This window comes from Haliaeetus leucocephalus, unplaced genomic scaffold, assembly GCF_000737465.1.
Source record: "Haliaeetus leucocephalus isolate CR32 unplaced genomic scaffold, Haliaeetus_leucocephalus-4.0 Scaffold0, whole genome shotgun sequence".
NCBI classification, from domain to species: domain Eukaryota; kingdom Metazoa; phylum Chordata; class Aves; order Accipitriformes; family Accipitridae; genus Haliaeetus; species Haliaeetus leucocephalus.
Genome location: NW_010972436.1, coordinates 10,353,574 through 10,362,338, shown reverse-complemented (window position 1 = coordinate 10,362,338; position 8,765 = coordinate 10,353,574).

Below are 8,765 nucleotides of genomic sequence, written 5' to 3'. Positions count from 1 at the left end.
GCAAGAAATGCTAAAACTGCATATGCTAAGGAAGCTGTATTTCTGGGCAACAAATTGAAAATGCTGCTGAAGTGCTGTAGCAGAAAGTAAAATTCTTCTGAAATTTTACAGGTAATAAAAATAATAGCTAGAGGAAAATGGATCTTGCAGTGTATTTTACCAAATAAGATAAGCTCTGCACCAAGCATTTTTTATTAAAGGATGTGCAATTACAGATTTTAAACCTACATTTTATTTCTTAATCTATTATTAAAATGTGTGTCCTTTTATGTTTTAAAGGTTATTAAAATCAGACACAGGAAGCTTAAAATCTTTTCAATAAGAAAAAGAGCATATTTTGAAAAAAGATCAGCTTTTAGAGAGGCACAAGTGCAATTAATAGATTATTCAAAGTGACATTTGTTATTTGATGCTGAGCAAAATACCCTTCACATTGAAGAATAAACAAGAAGATGTATATACAGAATGTCGCTATTAAGCTTACACGTATTTGATACCATTCATAAATTATCACAGTTTTAATAGTGAAGTCTATTAATTTTGATCTATTTGCTGGGAAAAAAGAAGATTTATATACTGGTTTATATACTGCCCTCTAACCCCCAAGCTGGAGCAACAGCGTACGGGAACAGTTCTGCAGTTTCCTAGCTGACTACACCTGATAAAACAGGAATTTGGATCAACAGAGAGACACTAGAAAATCCCAGTTACTAAGCTGCACACAAACAGCTCGGAAGTTTGAGCTGTAGTCACAACGAACCTGGAAAGGGTTAAAAGCCTTCACTAAAGAAAAAGGAAGAGGTTAGCCCTTAAAGACTATATAAGCTGCAAAACCTGGCAGTTGTGGCTTGTTAAACTGCTGGGAGGTGGAACTGACAGCTGTGCTGCCTAAGTGGGGGAAGTCATAAAAGGGAAGCTGAGGGCCCCAGCGGGAGTGGGATAGTTGGGCTTTAGCATTTTTCTGCTTAGGGAGAATTTACTTTGTCTGAACTAAAGTGGACACTGCTACTGCTGGATGCTGATCGCAGGGAGGCTTTTAGGTGGCTTGTTTATGGAGAGCTGAGCAAGGTGAAAAGAAGCTGTCCTGGCTTCTACTGCTTTTAGGATTGTGACTAAATGAGCTATGCCTGGCCGTACTAATTTCCCAAGCCTAGACTGGAGTGGGCTGCCTATTTTTTCACCTTTAAATAACACAGACAAACAAAAAAAGGAAGCATCGCTTAGGTTAGATGCCTGATCTCTAGCTGGGGCTGATAGTCTCTTTGCAGGCGTTTGGTTATGTACTGTGCTTCCTGTCGAGGAACAAAAGGAAATTGGTAGTGCTTAAAATGAAATGTCAGAATCCTTTCTGCTTAAGAAATTATTACATTGATCTTCGTAAATTAATTTTAGTAATTTTCATTTTGTATTTTAAATTTTGTTTCATAGACTGTTTGGAATCTTCTGTAATGATGTGAAATTCTGTGAATCCTGTAGCTCTTGATGGCACATCTGAAAACTGGCAGGCGATGCTTTCTGCCTGTAAACATATGTAGCCAGTAATCATTCCCACATACAGATTGTATTTGTTCTTCTGAATACAGAGCAATTAAGGAGTCTGCATTTTAAATAGTTTATAGATACTGGTTTTCTATTTCTCCTTTTCTGTTTTTACAAATGGAGGAAAGGCTTTGTCTTCAAAATATTTAGTCTGGTCTTTATTTATGTCCAGTAAAATGGTTAATAATTTGATATCCTTGTAGGTTTCATGCTCTTGTAGAAGATTAAGTCACTTCAGATATTATTTATTTTCATCATGTCTTTAAGACGTGTTCTTTAAAAAAGCAGCAGTATTTTAGAACTACAGGCTAGATTTAAAGTAACCCAGCTTGGCTTGAAGTGACATGTGCCCAGACCAATTTATAGAGTAATGGAACAATTTATGAGTCTGCCTTAGCTGAAATTAGTTTCTATGGCAGTTGGCCCAGGGAAACTCTGTGGGCCTTCTGTTCTTTGCAGCTGCAGAAAATAATTGTAAAGGGAAATATTACCTTCCAGTAGCTAGGCAAGGCCTCACTTACAAACTATGTGATATCCCTTTCCTTAAAATTAGAGACCCTAACTCACCAGTAGAATTGCTCTTGATGACCACTGAAACAAAAAGCAAGTGATTCATATACTTTTTTCATACCGGAATAAAGTAACAAATTAGAAAATGTTATGTTCAAACAATAATGCTAAACAAAACTTTGCAGCAAGCATCAAAAAGAGCAAATAGATTGTAGAAGTGAGCTTGCTAGTCATGGTTAATCCCAGGCTTTTCTTAAAATTCAAGGTGAGAGCTCACACCCTTGTTTTAATTTATTCTAACTCTTGAAGTCAGTCAAGGACAGCCATTCATTAGCACAGTCGTGTTACATCATTCTCTCTTCTTCTCTCTCCCCTGTCCACCAGCTTCCAGCTGAGAGCATCTTGCACCAGAAGTGGGATGAAGCAGAAATTTTCTGAATTGCAGAAAAAAACCTGAAGCAGACAGGACAAACCAAAATAGTTTTCCCCAAGCCTATCTTGCAACTTGTTACAAGCTCAGACGGTCTTCCCTTTGGTCTCCACTGAAGCTTCCGAACACACTCTGTTCTATTAAGAATAGTAAACTACTTCATCAGAGGCAGAGCATGTTCTGTGCTTGCAAAAAGATTAGCTTAGTCCACTGGTGATATCACACCTATTTAATAAAGTTTCCAAGCACTGTGAATTGACCCTGGCTTTGCTCCCCTATTCAGTCCTTGTGGAGTGCAAAAGCTTTACAGTCAGTTATCAAAAACTCTGGACACACTGAAGGAGTCTCAAACACTTCTGTATCTGAGAGGGGTGGATTTCTTTGAAGTTGACTAGGAAGTGCCAGTCAGGATTTGAAATGCCCAGTAACTCAGAGAATTAATCTCCTCTTCTATTTTTATAAGTGTTCTTACCAACACTGGAACCTACAGATCCTAAGTAGACTTCCAAGAGCAAGCTAAGGACCCACTGCAACATCAGAAGAGGTTGTAAGGTCATAATTTGGCCCTTCAGTCTCCTGTCAGTGCCTGGACCATCATCACAGCATCTGAGTTGGTTTGCTCACAGGTTATCTGTCAAGTGAAACAAGCAGCTTCACCTGCAATGCAGCATGAATGCAGTTGTGGAGGTACATTGCCCAAGAGATGTCTCTCCATAGGCATTACAGGCAACACTATACCAGGTTTGGTCTTAGCTCTTAAGTTTTTTAATACTGTCCCAGAAGGTCTTTTATGTTCTAATACTGTATATGCACCATGAATGCTGACTGCAATGTATACTCATGGTGTCATGCTATAAAAGACTGTTAATGGACTGAAATACAACTTTCATATTATGCCAGGCTGTATGAACAAAAACCTCCCTCACACATGCACAGAAATGTCCATAAGGCATAAAGGAACAAAGAGAAGACCTGGGCTGTGAGCTCTCTCTCTGAAGAGAGCCTGTGTCCAAGGCTCAGTGCCCAGTAAGGATTAGGGTTGAGGGAAGGACAGCATGCTGCTGCAGCTGGAATGGGGTTACAAAGGAGCTTCAGAGAAAAAAACAGTGGGGTGCAGAGAGAACTTGGAAGGGGAAATGTTTTGGCATGGGCACTGGTGGGGTGTCCTGGTCTAAGGCTCACCCTGTGGTCATGGTCAGGACTGAGAAAAAGAGAAAGCCAAGAGAAGGGCTAGAGCTGCAGTTGGAGGGAGCTAGAAGAGGGCCATCAAAGTGGAGGGTGGGCTGCCAAGAGAAATTGGCCTTAAGAACTTCTTGCTGTGGGCACTGGCTGAGGGCCATGGCTGAAGCTCAGCCTCTGGATGGGCTTAAAGTCAGGGTTAGGCTTGAGAGAGAGAGCCAAGAGCTTCAGCTGCAGTGGGACTGAAAAGGAATGGATAACTGGAAGTGTAGGCTGCAAGGAGAATTTGGTTGCCAGAAGTTTTTGGTTTGGCCTGGTGAGTTCTAATCCAAGGCTCGACCTTTGATTGGGTTTATTGATATGGCTGTGTGGTGGGTTGACCTTGGTTGGTCACCAGGTGCCTATCAAGTCACACTATTTCTGCCCCTCCTCAACTGGTTGGGGAGAAAAATACGATGAAAGGCTTGTGGGTTAAGATAAAGACAAGGAGATCATTTGACAATTACCATCATGGGCAGAACAGACTCAGCTCAGGGAAATGGATTTAATTTATTGCCAATCAAATCAAAGCAGGATAATAAGATATAAGAACAAATCTTAAAACACCTTCTCCCCACCCCTCCCTTCTTCCCGGGTGCAGCTTCACTCCCGGCTTCTCTACCTCCTCCCCCCGCATGGCACAGAGGGACGGGGAATGGGGGTTATTGTCAGTTAATCACACATTGTCTCTGCCGCTCTTTCCTCCTCACACTCTTCCCCTGCTCCAGTATGGGGTCCCTCCCATGGGAGACAGTCCTCCATGAACTTCTCCAACATGGGACCTTGCCACAGGCTGCAGTTCTTCACAAACTGATCCAGCGTGGGTCTCCCCTGGGGTCTCAAGTCCTGCCAGCAAACCTGCTCCAGCGTGGGCTCCTCTCTCCACAGATCTGCAGGTCCTGCCAGGAGCCTGCTCCAGTGTGGGCTTCCCACGGGGTTACAGCCTCCTTCAGGCATCCACCTGCTCCAGTGTGGGGTCCTCCCCGGGCTGCAGGTGGATATCTGCTCCACCGTGGACCTCCATGGGCTGCAGGGGGACAGCCTGCCTCACCATGGTCTTCCCCACCATGGCTGCAAGGGAATCTCTGCTCCAGCGCCTGGAGCACCTTCACCTCCTTCTTCACTGACCTTGGTGTCTGCAGAGTTGTTTCTCTTACATGTTCTCACTCCTCTCTCCAGCTGCAGTTTCTGTGCTTGCCGCAACTTTTTTCCCTTCTTAAATGTGTTATCCCAGAGGTGCTACCACTATTGCTGATGGGCTCAGGCTTGGCCAGCAGCAGGTCCATCTTGAAGTCAGCTGGCATTGGCTTTATTGGACACAGGGGAAGCTTCTCGCAGATTCTCATACAAGCCACCCCTGTAACCCCCCACTACCAAAACCTTGCCACGCAAACCCTGTACAGGCTAGGGTTAGGATTAGGGTTGAGAGAAAGAGAGAGCCTAGAGCTGCAGTGAGAGTGGGGTTAGAAGGGAGGTGGGCTGCAAGAACTTGGCTGGCTGGGAGAATGTTTTGGTATGGGCATTAAAAGGAGGGCCACAGCATATGGTTAGGTTTGCATCAGGGTTAGCGTTAGGGCTGGGAGAAAAAGAGAGCCTGGCATTCCAGCTGGAGGGGAGTTAGAAGGGGCTTTGAAGAGGAAGTCTAAGCTCAAGGAGAACTTGGCAGGGCTGCCTGGTCTGAGGTTCAGCCTACCATTATGGTTGGAGTTACAGCAGGGGTTAAATTTGACAACAAGGGAGAGCCTAGTGCTGCGATTAGAATGGGCCTAGAAAGTGTGGGGTGCAGGAAGAACTTGGTTGCAAGAACTTTTTGTTGTGGATGCTGCTTGGCAGTCCTGGCCTGAGGCTCAGCGTACAGCTAGTATGAGGGTTAGGGTTAGTGTTGGAAGAAAAAGAGAGCCTAGAGCTCCAGTTGGAGGGAGGCTTGAAAGCAGCTGCTAGTGAAAAGGCTGAGCCACAGAGATAACTTGGCTGCAAAAACTTTTAGGTGGAGGCACTGGCTGAGGGGCCTGGTCTAAGGCTCAACATCACTGTCAGGTTTAGGGTGAGCTTTGAGGTTATGATCGACAGAAAGAAACAAGAGCTGCAGCTGGCTTGGGGCTAGAAAGTGACTGTCCCAGGGGAGTGTAGGCTGCAAGGAGAACTTGGCTGCAAGAACTTCCTGGTGTGGGCACTGGCTGGAGGCCATGTCCAAAGCCCAGTATATGGTTTGTGTGAGGGTTAAGGTTAGGGTTGAGAGAAAGAGAGGGCCTGGAGCTGCAGCTGGAGTGGAGCTAGAAAGGAGCTTTGAAACGTAAGGGCGTGGGGTAGGGAAAACATGGCAGAGAGCATTTTGTTGAGGGCACTGCCAGGGGGTCCTGGTCTAAGGATCTGTGTTAGTGTTAAGGTGGGCATTTGGGCAGAGACAGCCTAGAGCTGCACCTGGAGGGGAGCTTAAAAGGGAATGTGCTAAAGGAAAAGGTGGACTGTGAAGAGAAGTGGCCATGAGAATGTTTTGGTGTGGGCGCTGGCTGGGGACCCTGGGCTGTGGCTTAGCATAAGATTAGGTTTGCTCTCAGGGTTAGTGTTAGAACTGGGAGAGAGAGCCCTAGAGCTCCAGCTGGAGGGGAGCTAGAAAGGGGTTTGAAAGGGAAGTCTAGGCTGCAAGAACTTCGCTGGGGAAATTTTTGCTGTGGGCACTGGCTGAGGGTCCTGGTCCCAGACTCAGCCTCTGGTTAGTTTTATTTTAAGGGGTAGGGTTACAGTTGAGGGAAAAAGCCTGGAGCTCCAGTTAAAGCACAGCCAGAAAGAGGCTTCCCAAGGGGAGTGTAGGCTGCAAGTGTAATCAAGTTTTGTCTCTTCAGGTGACCCCTGTGTCCAGCTGCACGTATATCATGGATTCAGTGGAAAACCTGTGCCCACAGTGGTCCCTACAGGATAGACACGTACAGGCAACCATCCTGTTCTTGGTGCTTAAAACTGGAGAGGACGAATCTTTGCCCCAGACCTTGTCATGAAGATATCCCAGGCCCTTGATTTATTTTAATTCTGCTGTAAAGATTATGGTCAACATCTGTTCTTCCTCTGAAAAAAATAACCTTCCTGGGTAAGGATTCATATTTGCCGGGAAGAGCTCTTTAGAATCTAGGCCAAGATGACAAGAAAGTCTCCTGGAAAAAAAGAGCAACTACTTACTTCCTCAGCTTTGCCTTCCGTATAAGAAACCCACCAAAATGTTTGTTGTTTATGACACATTTATAAACCAAAATGCTTCACTATATGGATTTACTCTGTAAAGAAGAGAAAAGACACGTATGTGACGGGTGTTAGTCAGGTTGATGTGTGTGGCATTGTACAATACTCAGATGTCACATTCTAAGCATAATGTAAGGAATAAAATGGGTACTGAACTCTTCTGAAAGTCTGACTTCAAATCTATATTTAGGCATCTAAGTGACCTGCTTTTATTCAAAGGTGCTGACTGTTCAGCTGCTTCCATTGGCTGCAGTAGAAATATAAGAGATTTTTTTTTTCATTGTTGAATCTATTTTCAAGACAAAAATTACAGTTTAGTCTCTCTGTAACTCCTAAGTAACTCCTTGCTCTAAAAAAAAAAAAAAATGACAGAAGATGAAATATAGCATCTCTGTTCTCTCCTACTCTCCATAAGATGCACAAAATGGACCATATAATAAATCCCAGTAACTGCTTCTATGCAGGAGGGAGATTAAACACTACTGGTTTGGATTCCAGCATTATAGATAACTTTGCTATTGAGATCACAAGGTCAAAAGAGAAATGGGGAGGATGAGACACTTGAACAACTGTGTTTGGTGCAACAAGTTTTTGAATTTATGAGTAGCTGTGTAAGTCTGTGTCAGGGCCCTGAGCTCGCCTATTGACCTTGGTTGCCCTGAACAGCTTCACCTGGGAGCACTCTCTGCCCAGGACCTCAATTTAAGCTCAGGGAGGGCTCGGTGTAGGTCTTTGCCTGGGCTTTGTTGTAGGTATACCTGTCTCCAGCACTGTATTCTGGCTGTACCTTGGGCCTGTATTGTAGGTAGCTTGCCTGCAGTCCTGTTTCTGGACCCGTTCCATCCATTCTGGACTCCTGGATGGACCCTGTGCCTACGCTGTGCCTTCCTGGATGGACCTGGTTCATCACCTCAGCTTCTCTGGGACTGCTGGTGTGTGCGGTTGCCAGCACCTGGCCCTGCCCACTGTGCGTGGACCCTGTGGGACTGGGGCCCATGGCCGAGGGCACTGCTTGGACTGGGATGACCCTCGCCTGCCGGTTCGTCCACCCTCATGGAGCAGCCCTGCTCTTGCTTTTCCCTGAGGATCTGGTCACCTTGCCGAATGATCGGCTGATGAACAAAGCAAGATCTACAGCAGGCAGGTCAGTTTGCGTGATTCAGAAGTTGATGGATGACTTACTGTAAACGCACAGAAGATGTACGCTCTGCGTTATCTGTGTGTATTGACCCTGAACAGTGACTGCAGTTCTCTCCAAGGCTCCTCCTCATGCAGTGGAGGAAAGCGTACGTTGTGTTCCACGTTCCTGGGCTGGGCAGATGCGCCTTTGCGGGATGTCATCTGTCACTGACCACATCCTCTGTGGCCACAGACGCAGTTAAGAAACAGTTTAAGGGTTGTTTTTTGCTGTGGGTATGAATAGAGGAGTATAGTTTATAGGGGCGCAATACTTCTGCAAGAGACGGAGTTTTCCGGATTTGCTGTATGCCGGCTGAAACGAATCGCTCTGCTCACAGACTGGAGCTAGGTCAGGGGCAGTTGGCGAAGTCCTACCTCGGAGGGGCCTTCTCGGTCCCAGAGGTCTCTTTACAGGGAGGGGAAGTGGAAACTTGGGTAAATATTACAAAAACCGTGCAGAGCAACAGTGCGTACGGTTAGCTAGACAAAGACTGGGACGCTGGTAGGTTTTGCTTCCCGGAGGACTTGGAGACGAGCGTGAGGGCGGGAAGCGGGGCGGTGGGCAGGGGACGAGAACCGCTTTCTTCCCCGGGCGGGCGCTGAGCTCGGTTCCGTCTCCAGAGGCCCCTCTCCCCTCAGTGCGGGCGGCGAGGGC